Below are 14147 nucleotides of genomic sequence, written 5' to 3' on the forward strand. Positions count from 1 at the left end.
GAAAAATGAAAGAAAATAATACAGAAAAATAAGAAAGGTAATTGGCTCTCACCAGGCATACTGATATCACTTAAGAAAAAGAGATTTCAATATGAAGTATCAAAAGAAACAGAAAAACCACCAGATTTTGGTGTTTATTTTAGTAGATATACATATATCACAAACTAAGTCATTAAATTTTCCAAGAAACTGACAAATGAGAATTCAGTAGAAAGAGCCTCAAACAAAACAAAGGCTATATGGGATGTAGCAAGGAAAGAAACAGGAAAACAATGTGAAGAACACCACAATATTGACTTACTGGAAAACTCAACAAAAATATCAGATCCAAAAATTTGCAAATAAATTCAACACTTACTTTACAGAAGTAGCAGAAAATCTTATCAAAATGGATCCAGCAAATGCAAGGAAAGGACAAGTAACAAACAAGTGTCTTTTTTATATCCAGTGGATGAGAAAGAAGTATCAAATGCCACTATAGGACTAAAATCAAAATTCTTATTTGGCACAGACAACTTCCATGATGGTATTTTAAAGACCTGCTCAACAGTAATAACAAAATCCTTTGCAGATGTTTGTTATTCCTCTCTGGCTACATGGATTTACCCTGAAAAGTTAAAAATAGCAAAAGTGAGACCTCTATTTATAAAGGATCAAAGAGAAGAGGTTAAAAGAATACAGACAGCTTTCTACTGTCTGGGTTTTTTCTAAAATATTAGAAAAAAATATGTTATAAAAGGCTAGTTCATTTTACAAAAGAAAATAACCTCTGCTAAAAACCACAGCACAGTTTCTGTAAATGTGGGTACACAGAAACTATCATCTTTAGTTTTATAAATGAAGCCCTGACCTCCATAGAGTATAAACAACACATATCTGCTATTTTTTTTGGACCTCACAAATCTATTGATGTCGTTAACCATAAGCTACTACTCTCCAAGTTGGAACATGTAGGTGTCAAGGGACTGGGACACAAATGTAAACAATCACAACTGAACAACAGACAACAAATAGTGGAACTTAAGTATCAAGAAGGAAACAACCTGCATTTGTATCAGCCAGGAAAACAAAATAATACATATGATGTGCCCAAGGTTCCATTCTAGGTTCAATCTTGTTCCTGCTGTTTATAAATGACTTAGAGTTAGCAACCCCTTCCCAGGCATGTATAAAATTTGCAGACAACACCAATATCCTGATAAAAGGGAAACTGTACACTGTGTCCAGACAAAGCGCCTGCAACTGTCGCTTCCCGCGAAGCAGACCGGTACAGCGGGCCCCAGACCGAGTAGGAGTCAGCCTGGCCGGTCGTTCCAAAAACACAGACGTTTCCCATGGACCACCAGGAGGCATCCACGGCGCCACAAGAGGTTGCTACAGCCACGGGTCTCTTTCCTTCCACTCGACACGTGGTTGCAAATAGAGCTAGCCATATCCATGCACCGAGCAGTATTTAGGCTGGCGCAGGAGCCTGGAGAGGCATTCGAGGGTTGGATTCCCACACTTCTTCATCGAGGACTCGCACTGCCTGGGCTACTCTCAGGGTGTATCTTCGATGTGGAAGAGCCTCACCATTTCCTTGCCGTGTCGTCTGCTCGCCGTCACTACTGCTCGCCGTCACTACTGCTCGCCGTCTGGTCCTCCTCGCCGCCGCCGCCGCCGCCGCCGCCTCCTTCCGGTGCTCGCTGCCACCTGTTCGCCACCGCCATTTGGTCGCTGCCTGCTGCTGCCCCCTGGTCGCAGCCGTCGTCGCCGCCTGCCCCCGCCTCACAGCCGCCTCGCCGCCGCCGCTCGGTCGCCGCCTGCCAGTGCTCGCCGGTGCTCGCCGCCTGCCGGTGCTCGCCGCCGCCTGGTCGTCGCCGCCATTCGGTCGCTGCCTGCTGCCGCCGCCTGGTCGCCGCCGCCGCCGCCGATGGCGCCGCCAGCGCCGCTCGGTTGCGCCGCCTGCAGGTGCTCGCTGCTGCCGCCGCCGCCGCCGCCGCCGCCGCCCCCGCCCCCGCCGCCACCGCCGCCGCCGCCGCCGCCGCCTGCCGGTGCTCGCCACCGACTGGTCGCCGCCGCCATTCGGTCCCTGCCTGCTGCCGCCGCCTCGCCGCCGCCGCTCGGTCGCCGCCTGCCAGTGCTCGCCGGTGCTCGCCGCCTGCCGATACTCGCCGCCGCCTGGTCGTCGCCGCCATTCGGTCGCTGCCTGCTGCCGCCGCCTGGTCGCCGCCGCCGACGCCGGCGCCGCTCGGTTGCGCCGCCGGCCGGTGCTCGCTGCCGCCGCTGCCGCCGCCGCCGCCGCCCCCGCCCCCGCCCCCGCCGCCGCCGCCGCCGCCGCCACCGCCTCCTGCCGGTGCTCGCCGCCGCCTGGTCGCCGCCGCCGTTCGGTCGCTGCCTGCTGCCGCCGCCTAGTCGCCGTCGTCGTCGCCGCCTGCCGCCACGCCGTCGCCGCTCGGTCGCCGCCTGCCGGTGCTCGCCGGTGCTCGCCGCCGCCGCCGCCTCCCGGTGCTCGCCACCGCCGCCGCCGCCGCCGCCGCCGCCGCCGCCGCCGCCGCCGCCGCCGCCGCTGCCCCCCCTCCCCCCGCCGCCGCCACCGCCGGCGCCGCCTGCCGGTGCTCACCGCTGCCACCGCCGCCGCCGCTGCCGCCGCCGCCTCCTGCCGGTGCTCGCCACCGCCGCCGCCGCCGCCGCCGCCTGCCGGTGCTCGCCGCCGCCGCCACCGACGCCTGCCGGTGCTCGCCGCCGCCTGTTCGCCGCCGCCGTTCGGTCGCTGCCTGCTGCCGCCGCCTGGTCGCAGTCGTCGCCGTCGCCGCCGCCGTCGTCGCCGCCTGCCTGCGCGCCGCCGCCGCCGCCGCGCCGCCGCCGCTCGGTCGCCGCCTGCCGGTGCTCGCCGGTGCTCGCCGCCGCCGCCGCCTGCCGGTGCTCGCCACCGCCGCCGCCGCCGCCGCCTGCCGGTGCTCGCCGCCGCCGCCACCGCCGCCACCGACGCCTGCCGGTGCTCGCCGCCGCCTGTTCGCCGCCGCCATTCGGTCGCTGCCTGCTGCCGCCGCCTGGTCGCAGCCGTCGCCGTCGCCGCCGCCGTCGTCGCCGCCTGCCTGCGCGCCGCCGCCGCTCGGTCGCCGCCTGCCAGTGCTCGCCGGTGCTCGCCGCCGCCACCTCCTGCCGGTGCCCGCCGCCGCCTGTTCGCCGCCGCCGTTCGGTCGCTGCCTGCTGCCGCCGCCTGGTCGCAGCCGTCGCCGTCGCCGCCGCCGTCGTCGCCGCCTGCCTGCGCGCCGCCGCCGCCGCCACCGCTCGGTCGCCGTCTGTCAGTGCTCGCCGCCGCTGCCATCGCCACCGCCGTCTGCCGCCGCCGTCTGCCGTCTCCTGCCGCCGCCGCACTTCTCGCGCGCCGCCACCATGTCCCAACCCACCACCACTATCCTTTTCACCTCTCTCTCCGCTACTCCGACCACCATCACATGGAGCTCATCCTCCACCCCTCTTCCCGTCTTTCCTTCTCTCCCTGCCCACCCCCCCCCCCCCCCCGCTGCGCCACTTTCGGCTGTAACCACCCCCAACTCCCCCTCCCCTATCGCTGTCAGCTACTGACTTTCTGCCACTCCCTGCACCGCCTCCGATGTGCTCCAAGCCAGCGCAGATTTCTACTCGACGTTCCACTGTCTCTGTGACACCCACACCCGCTCCCTCTGCGTCATCCGCTGCTCAGAGTGGTCCTGCCCCCGCTGTTTCCCCCAGCAACCCGTACCCCAGCCCCCTCTCCACCCGGACGTGACCACGAAACCTTCAAAGCGCCCGAATGTTGACCCTTCCCCCGAAATCTCCTCCAAAAAAACCTCCGATCCCCGTGACCCACCCACCCTCATGGACGTGACCCCGACCCCCGCCCCTGCCAAGCCTGCCACCCACACCTTTGTCCTCTCCATTCCTGACCCTCAATTCCTTGATGCCTGCTCCCTCACCCTCACCATCCGGAAATACTACCCCAATGCCATCATCTCCCTTCTGATTCCTTGCAAGGACTCAGTCCTCATTAAATCCCCCAATGCTTCCTTCCACACTGATCTCCTCTCTCGCATCCCCCGTATCCAATTTGGCCAACGTGCAACCCTCACCTCCTACCACATCCCGTCCTCTCCCCGTCAGCCTCAACCTCCCCGACGGCTGCCAACCTTCACCACTGTGATCACGAAGCTTAGCCCCGTGATCACGGAGGCTGAGGTGTTGGCAGAACTCAACTCCCGGCCCAACATTGAAATCCACTCGGCCTGTCGCATCTTCAATGATGCCGGGCCGACTTTTCTCATGTGGATATTCACCGAATCCTCCTCCTCCATTGACCACCTCCTCACCGAGGGAGCCCTCATCTACAATCGCCGTCAGAAGGTGGACCCCTCCTGTTCCTCAGTCCAATCCCCACTGCAAAGCTTCACACTTCCTCAAGAATTGCCCGAGCCTCACCTCTCCCCCCTCCTGCAACACTTGCAACGAACCACATCCTACCTACTCCTCGAAGTGTAAAGCGAAACCTCCTCCAGTCACCCCTGAGCTCACCGTCGCTGTCCGTCATGTTGATGACCCCATCCACCCCAACAACTCGCTCTGCTCTCCACCTACTGCAGAGGGCATCATCCGTTTCATCACCATTGTGCTCCAAAACATCCACCCCTTCCAGCGCTCCCACACCCTTTCCCAAATCGCCCTTGCTGCCCGTTCCATCTTCCATCTTACCACCTATGCCACATACTCCCACAACCAGGCCAACTTCACCTTCACCCCCCTCACTACCCTCGTTTAACTCTCCCCTCCCATGGTACACCAAACCTACCGTATCCTGTACCACAACATTCGCTCCCTGCCCACCCACAAACTCCTCTTCCTCCACACCCTCCAGCAGCACCACGTGGATGCCTTCGTCCTAAATGAAACTTTCCTTCAACCCCGTATCTCCATCTCCACAGCTCCTTACACCCATCACCGCACCGATAACCCGTACCCTCTGGCGCGTGGTGGAGTTGCTATAGGCCACCTCAAGCACCTCCCTGTCCAGCCCCAACCTTTCCTTAACAATCCTGCCATGCTTCTCACCCTCAGCCTCTTCTTCCTCACCCTTACCATCACCTGTGCCACCATTTATGTCCGCCCTCACACCCCCATCCCGTACGATTTCCTGGCCCACATTGACCGCACCTTCTCCACCTACGTGATTGCCACCGACCTCCATATCCACAGCCGTGATCCTGCCAACCTCCAGCGGTGGCATCAGTTTCTCACCACCCTCCAGGGAGACCTGGTTCCCCTGCCTCAGCACACCCGACCCGAATCCAACACCACTCCTGATGTGGTCCTTGCCCCTCCCAACCTCCTTGAGCACATCACCGCAGATGTCCTTGACCTCATTGGCAGTGACCGTGCTCCTGTTCTCCTCACTATCTCTAATGGTCGCCATCCCCGCAATGCTCCTCGCCCTGACGTCCCTCCTAAACTTGTCCATGATTACTCCCGTACCAACTGGGATGCCTACCGGGACTCCATTCACACCCAGGCTGCCGGCCACGACCTTACCCTCCAATCTCCTGATGACATCTCTCGCACTGCTGCCTTACTGCACCAGACCTTGTCTGACGCCGTCGCCACCCATATCCCCACCAAAGCCATCCACCCTCACCGCCCCGTCCTGCCTCCACAGGCCGTCCTCCTCCTTCGAGAGTCCCGCTGCCTCTACCACTCATTTCTCTGCACTCAGGACCGGGATACACTTACCCGCCACCGGCAATTACAACGACACATCTGCAACCTGCTTACAGCGAAGAAACGCCGTGCCTGGCGCCAGACATGTACACAACTCAACGCCACGCTCCCCATAAACTCTTCCAAGTATTGGTCTGCTTTCCACCGCCTTACTGGGACCCGCCCCACCCCCCAGTACCCTCTCCTCCTTAATGACCGTCCCTTTCCTGACAACCTCAGTAAGGCCAACCACTTTGCCTCTCACCTCTCCGATGTTTTTTCCATCCATAACGCCAATTCCCACACCTTCTACCCCTCTGCAGGTGTGCCCCAGGGCTCTGCCCTCTCCCCTCTCCTCTACCTCCTGTACACGGCAGATATGCCCCAACCCCACCCCCCCCCCCCCTCCAGTACACCTCTTGCAATATGCTGATGACACCACATTCCTCGCCCTCACTCCTACCCTCCAACGGTCCCAATGCCTTCTCCAGAATCACCTTGACCTTTTTGCTGCATGGTGTAACCAGTGGCTCCAGAAAATCAATCCTTCCAAGACCCAGGCAATCATCGTAGGTCGTACCACTCGCTCCTTCTGGCTCCTGGATTTCTCCCTTACTGTCTGTGCCCGCCCTGTCTGCCTCACCCCCACCCTCACCTACCTTGGCCTCACCATTGATCATCACCTCACCTGGATCCCTCATCTCCGCTCCATGCAATCCAAAGCCCACAACCGCCTCCGACTCCTCTAACTCCTCTCTGACCCTCTACCATCCTCCACACCTACAAATCCTTAATCCGTCCCATCCTCTGTTATGCCAGTCCTGCCTGGATATCTGCCCCCCCCCCAAATTCTATAAGTTCCTCCAGATCCTTGAGCGTCATGCACTCCGCCTCGCCTTCCGTATACGCCTCCCGTCCCCCACGCGGATCCTCTATGATCTCATTCCTTTCCCCCCATCTGCTCCTATTCCTCGAACATATCCGCATCCTCTACACCTCCCACTGCCTTGAACCCCCTCACCCCCTGGTTGCTCCTCTCCTCTCCCATCCCCGCCCCCTGCCACGTCTTCACTGTTGTATCTCCCCTTCCCTCCATCTCTACACCCTACATCTCCTTTCCCAAGGTGGCTTCCATCAACTCCCCCTCCCGGATGATGCCCTCTCTCCCTCCATTTATCCCTCCTATCAACTCTGATCCTCACCCCCCTCCTTTCCTCCGTCCTTTCCCTGGGCTCCCTCTCCTCTTCCTCCCCCCTTCCATCCTGTGTTTTCTCCCCGCCTAACCTCTCCCTATCTCCTTTCTCCCCCCCCCCCCCCGAGTCCTTTTGTATTCCCCTCCTCTGCCTTCCCCACTCCCTGGCACGTCTGCTCAGCACCCCCCACCCCTCTTATGGATCCTCATCTTCCATTGGCTCCTTTGGCTCCTTTTCCCCCTCCCCCCTTCACTTTTCCTCTCTTTCCCCCCATTTTTTTTCCGTCATCTGTCCAGTTTCCCCCCACCTGCTCTCGGCTGTGGTATGTCATATTTGTGCCAACTTTTTAGTGCAGTGTTTAAGTGAGTGTTCAGTGTTGTGCGTCTTTCCACAGTGTTGCGAACAGAAATCATGCTGTCGCTGGGTGTGCATTTTATATCTCTTGCAAACAGAAACCAGACTGTCGCCATGTTTTTTAATTGTCTGTCTATTATTTTTCTGCTTCCTGTGTATTTTATTAGCATCATCAACCCTGTGTTTTATGTTTTAAGTTCCAGAATTTTCTGCCATTTTACCTTTAAGTCACTGATTTTATTGCCAACTTTTAATTTTTTTTATTATCTTCATCTTTTTAAAACAAATTCTGTCGGCTGAAGAGCGGCATAATAAGCTGCTTCCAGCCCGCCCCCTTCATGGGGAATCGAAACTCAATAAAGGCAAAAAAAAAAAAAAAAAAAACCTGGAGAGGCAGTTCATGCCGAGCGAGCCGACTGGTGTCGTCGTAGCTGCCGCGTCATCGTCCACCGCCGCCCGAGTACCCGAGCCATCCCCACAGGGCCTCTACTCGTCCTCGGACTCAGGTGTTGGCAATGTGGACTCCACACCGCCCTTCATTAGATGCCCAGGGCTTGGTTTGGTGAAGTTGTATGGTTACTACAGACAGTTTATGTTTGGAAGAATCTATGATTTAGTTATTGGTAGGCTTGGAGGATTAGTCCTACCTCACAAATATTGTTTTGTAACTTTTGAAGAAAGACTTTAGTTTAAATAAAATGCTATAACTCACACTCTGAGATTTTCCTATCCGCAGACGGCGGATATATTACTGTAGATGAACTGGAGAATGAAATCAACAGTCTTATCATAGATGCAGGAAAAGACACTAACTATGCATTTACATACAACACACAGGATACACCCTTCAAGCCCTATCCTAATGTTATCTGGCAAGCAATTAGAAACTGTAAACAGCACTAAATTTCTTGGAATATGGATCCAAGAAAACATAAAGTGGAACAAACACAAAAGCTTCATCAGAAAGAAATTAAGTACCACCCGCTATTGTATGAAAATTGTTACTGGCTGCATGACACAACAGATGATAAAAAAAATATTACACACAAGTGGAATCACTGTTGAGATGCAGCATAATTTTTAGGGGCAACTCACCTGTCAGCAGAAGTAGCTTTATTGTCCAAAAAATAATTACAAGGATCATAGAAAATGTAACTACTACAACCTCATACAGGCCACTATTTAAGAATTTACAAATTCTTCCACTACCTTGCTTATACATTTTGGAAGTTACATGTTGCATTAAGAAAAAATGGACACTGAATATGAACTAGTGCAAATAAATGAGAGAATCCGTAAGTGCACTATATGATAGAAAATGGGACTGCATAGTGAATTATGCAAAAACAAAACTTAGACAAGGTGGGCCCCTATTAGCAGAGAAAAACATTAGAACAAGTTATCACATCATATTCAGACACAAAAAAATTTAAGGAATTTTGAAAGGCTCTAAAAATGTATCTTTTAAAATAACTGTATTATATTGTTGATGCATATATACAATTTTAAACTATATAGAAGCTACTGAAGCCATCTACTGTATATACTCGAATAATCTGCGCATGTTTTTTTACCGAATTTTGAGGCGAAAAACTGGGGTGCGTGGATTATTCAAAACATTGTTGGTCTGCTCCACCTCCAACAATACTTCCCATTATACTATTGCATTGTTGCAACCTCAGTCTGTGACGCATCAGTAGCATGTTAGGAGTGAAGTATTAACGTCTTGAAACTTGTTAATTATGGCTACAAGTTCTCGTTATCGCTCGTACATTGCTAAAGAAAAAGTGAAAATTATTTAAGAAGCTGAGAATATTGGAAACCATGCAACAGGAAGAAAGTATGACGTGAGTGAGAGTTGTATTCGTGAATGACAAAAAAAATAAAACGCAGCTTCAAGAAACTAATAGTAATTGCCGGGCATTTTGCGGCCAAAAAGCAAAGCATCCGGACCTTGAGAAAAGGCTCTGCGATTATGTAGATGAGAAGTGACAAAACAGATGCACGGTGATGAGTGAAATGTGCCAACTTAAAGCATTGTCTTTAGCCAAAAAACTAGGCATTACCAGTTTCAAAGCTAGCCGGGGCTGGCTATCAAGATATTTCAACCAAAATGGTTTAGGATTCCAGAGGAAAACTACTATCGCTCAGTGGCTTCCAGGTGAGTATGAGGAAAAAATAGTGAATTTTCATTATTATGTGATAAATCTGCGCCGTAAACAGTCCTATATATTATCGCAAATTGGTAATGCAGATCAAACGCCAGTCTATTTTGAGATGCTACTCGACAACACAGTGAACAGGAAAGGAGAATCCAGCATCATGATACGAACTGGGGGGAGTGAGAAACAAAGATGTACAGTGATGTTGTGTGTAACTGGCGATGGATGAAAGCTACCACCTTACATGATATTTAAAAGGAAAACCATTCCGAAAATATCAGTAAAAGGCATACCGGTATTATTGAGAGTGAATCAGAAAGGGTGGATGGACAATGAACTTATAATTGACTGGGTGACACATGTTTCGCAACGTCGTCCTGCTGCGTTACTGAATTTACGCAACATGTTTGTCCTGGACAGCCTTCGCAGACGTACAACTAAGGAAGTGTGAGACAAATTACAAAAAGGAAAAACTGACTTGGTCATTATCCTTGGAGGCCTAACATCCATCCTACAACCACTAGATGTGTGTATAAATTGGCCATTCAAAACTGCACTTAAACAGTGATATACGCAATGGATGGCTGATGAAAACCATAAGTTCACACCTAGTGGAAAAATCAAATGACCGGATTTGTCCCAGATTTGTGAATGGGTTAAAAGTGCATGGGACTCCATTCCTCAACCACTGGTGGAAAAATCCTTCAAAAAATGAGGAATCACAAATTCACTGGATGGAACAGAGGACGATGCTCTATGGGAAGATGGTGAAGATGACAATGATTCTCCCGCTAGTGATGACGATGAAAGTGGTGAATAGAGTGGTAAGGGAGGAAACGTACCGGTATTGACTAAAATATTTTATTGCACATAGCATATTAACAAATTCATAAACGAGATAATTCACATTTCGTTTTTTGCTATTGTTGGTACACGTAGAGTCCCGGCTGGCGGTGATAATGTTCCCCGGCTGCCCGCCCGTCTAATGGGCCAGCCGGCCATCTGGCCAGCTGCACGCCACTGGCCGCCCGCCGGCTGGCCAGCTGCACGCTGCTGAGTCGGTTGCGTTTTAACGATGTATCAAGCTGTACAGCAGCGTTGCTTCAAACCAGTAGTTATTATACATACTTTAGAACACATCATAACGTTGGAACAATTTTTTTGTAAATAAAATTAAAGCAAAAAATAAATTTTTTCCCCTCTTCCTCAAAATTAGGGTGCGCGGATTATTCAAGAGCGCAGATTATTCGATAATATATGGTACTTTCTAAAATGTGGATGAGTAGCTGTAGAATACTTCAGTCAGCATAATTGGTGTCAGTGTATGTCATATAAATTATAACTATTTTCTAGTCTTTAAATTTGTGTCAGTTGTAGAAATGCGAAAGCTGTAAGTTATAGTCATGAAGATGACACAGAAACTGTAAATATTACTCTGAATTTTTAATTAGCAAGAGTAATTGTCATAAGAAAAGTGTCGTGATTTAATGTAAATTTGTTTTCTTCTCAAAAAAATGCAGGAAACTGATGCAAGTTCTTGGGAAGAGCATGAAGACAGTCACTAATCTGTATGTATACATTTACTTACAGTTTTATGTATGTAAACTTATTTATATTGTACTATATATAAATTAATAATCATCACATAAAGTCACATTTTGTCATCTCATCACCTCACAGAAATTGACTCGTACAATATCAATATGTAACTATGTACAAAAATGATGAAATGGGCCTATAGAACAATCAATCAATCATAATGCCAAGGTACATCCAGAAATGTACAGACTGTATGTGATTATTGTGAACACAGATTAACAATTTACAGTAACTGAGCCACATATATGTCTCTGTTGTGCTAGCAGCAAAGAACATGTGTAAAAGCATATATAAAAAATATAATCAAGGTATACAAAAGAGTTTTATCTCATTCATTTGAAAAACATGACACACAGTTTTACAATCGAAAATCCAGGATGAAATAATGACAATATTATGAAAAGATAAAATGCTACTCACCATCACACTCACATACATTCACACAAACACAACTTACACACACATGACCACTGTCTCTGGCTGCCAAGACCAGACTGAGAGCAGCAGAGCAGCAGTGCATGAAGAGAGAAGCAATCTGGGTAACGGGGTAAGTATGAGACTGGGCCATAGAGGAGGAGGGATAGCAAAGCAGGGCGAGGGGGGGGGGGGGGGGGGGGGGGGTGGTAAAGTGCTGGATGTGGGAGCCAACAGGGACATGGTTGAGAGAGGGTAGGGCAGCTAGGTGCAGTTGGGAGGAAGGCTGAGCAGATGGGGAGTGGAAAACAAGTGAAGTAAAAACACAGTGGCTGAATAGGTAGAGTAGAGGGCTGTGCAATACTGGAATGGGAACAGGAAAGGGGATAGGTGGGTGAAGGAAAATGACTAATGAAGGTTTAGGCCAGGAGGGTTACAGGAACCTAGGATACAGTGCAGGGAGCATTCTCACCTGCGCAATTAAGAAAAGCTGGTGTTGGTAGGAAGGATCCAGATAGCACAGGCTGTGAATAAGTCAATAAATGGAGAACATTGTGGCACGCAGCATGCTCAGCAACTGGGTAGTCCAGCTGTTTCTTAGCCACAGTTTGTCAGTGACCACACAAACACAGCTTGTTGGTTGTCACACCCATGTAGAATGCTGGACAGTGAGTGCAGCTTAGCTCATAGATCACATGACTGGTTTCACAGGATTCCTTGCTTTTGATGGGATAGGTAGTTTTGTGGTCGGACTGGAGTACATGGTGGCAGGAGGATGTATGGAAAAGGTCTTGCGTATAGGTCTATTACAGGGATTTAATTGTGAGCCAAGGGGTGGGGGTATAAATCATGTAGGGATGGACAAGGATATTGTGGAGGTTTGATGGGCAGCAGCATACTAGTGTGGGAGGGGTGGGAAGTATGCAGTAGTGGGTAGGACATTCCTCATTCCAGAACACAATGAGAGGAAGTCAAAACCCTGGTGGAGGATGTGATTCAGTTGCTCCAGTCCTTGGTGGTACTGAGTCATGAGCGGAATGCTCCTAGGGGTCCAGACAGTGGGACTTTGGAAGGTGGTGGGAGACTGGAGAGATATGGTGTCAGAGATCTGTTTCTGTACAAGTTTGGGAGGGTAATTATTGTCTGTGAAGGCACCAGTGAGACCTCTTTGGTATATTTCAAGAGAGATTGCTTATCACTAGAGATGCAACAGCTACAGGTGGGGTGGGGATGGATAACCGAAACGCACCTTCCTATGTCAACCTGTTCATGGGCCATCTAGAGGAATCCTACCTAACCACTCAGAATCCCAAACTTGTCCTCTGGTTCAGATTGATTGATGACATCTTTGTGACCTGGATCAAAGGCGAGAATACCCTATCTACAGTAATCCAGAACTTCAACACCTTCTCCTTATTTGCTTCACCTGGTGCTTCTAAACGTAACAAGCGACCTCCCTCGATGCTGACCTCCACCTCGAAGATGGCTACATCAGTACCTCTGTCTGTATCAAACCAACCGACAAGCAGCAATACCCTCACATCAATAGCTGCCACTCATTACATAGCAAAAATTCCCTTCCATACAGTCAAGCCACCTGGGGCCGTAGCACCTATAGTGATGAACAATCCCTCTTGAAATATATCAAGGGTCTCGCTGAGGCCTGCCCAGACCCCTGTTAATCTCTTGATCTTGTACAGAAACAGATCTCCCATGCCCTATCTCTCAAGTGTCCCACCACCTTCCTAAGTCCCACCGTCTGGCCACATAGGAGCCTCACGACTCAGTACCACTCAGGACTGGAGCAACTGAATCACATTCTCCACCAGGATTTTGATTATCTCTCATTGTGCTCTGGAATGAGAAATGTCCTAGTCACTAGCATGTACTACCCACCCCTCCCACACTGGTATTCTGCTGCCCACAAAATCTTCACAATATCCTTGTCCATCTGTACACAACCCCTGCCCCCAATCCCTTGCCTCATGGAACATATCCTTGTAATAGACCTAACTGCAAGACCTTTCCCCACACATGCTCCAACCACCATGTACTCCAGTCTAGTCACAAGCATTATCTATACCACCAAGGGCAGCACTAGCTGTGAAATCAGTCATGTGATCTATGAGATAAGCTGCAACAACTGTACTGTGTTCTACATGGGCATGACAACCAACAAGCTGTCTGTCTGAGTGGGTGGCCCCCTGACTTACCAAGCAACAGCTGGACCATGCAGTTACTGAGCATGCTGCCCGACACAACATTCTTCACTTTAATGACTGATCCACAGCCTGTGCCACCTGGGTCCTTCCTAACAACACCAGCTTTACTGAGCTATGCAGGTGAAAATACTCCATCCAATATATCCTATGTTCCTGTAACCCGCCTGGCCTCAACATTCATTAGTTGTTGTATTTCACTCATCTATCCCCTTCCTTGTTCCCACTCCAGTACTACTCAGCCTCCTACTCTACCTGTTCACCCACTGTCTTTTTACTTCATTCCTTTTCCACTCTTCCCCCACCCCCTCCCCCTCACACTCCCCATCTGCTCAATCTAGCTGCCCTACCCTCTCTCAATCTTGTACCTGTTGGCTCCCACATGCAGCACTTTGCCATCCCCCCCCCCCCCCCTTCTCTACTGTCCATCCTCCTGTCTGCCCCAGTCTCCTACTTAACCCACTACTCAGACTGCTATTCCCATCATGCACTGGTAC

This window comes from Schistocerca americana, chromosome 7, assembly GCF_021461395.2.
Source record: "Schistocerca americana isolate TAMUIC-IGC-003095 chromosome 7, iqSchAmer2.1, whole genome shotgun sequence".
In the NCBI taxonomy this organism is placed as follows: domain Eukaryota; kingdom Metazoa; phylum Arthropoda; class Insecta; order Orthoptera; family Acrididae; genus Schistocerca; species Schistocerca americana.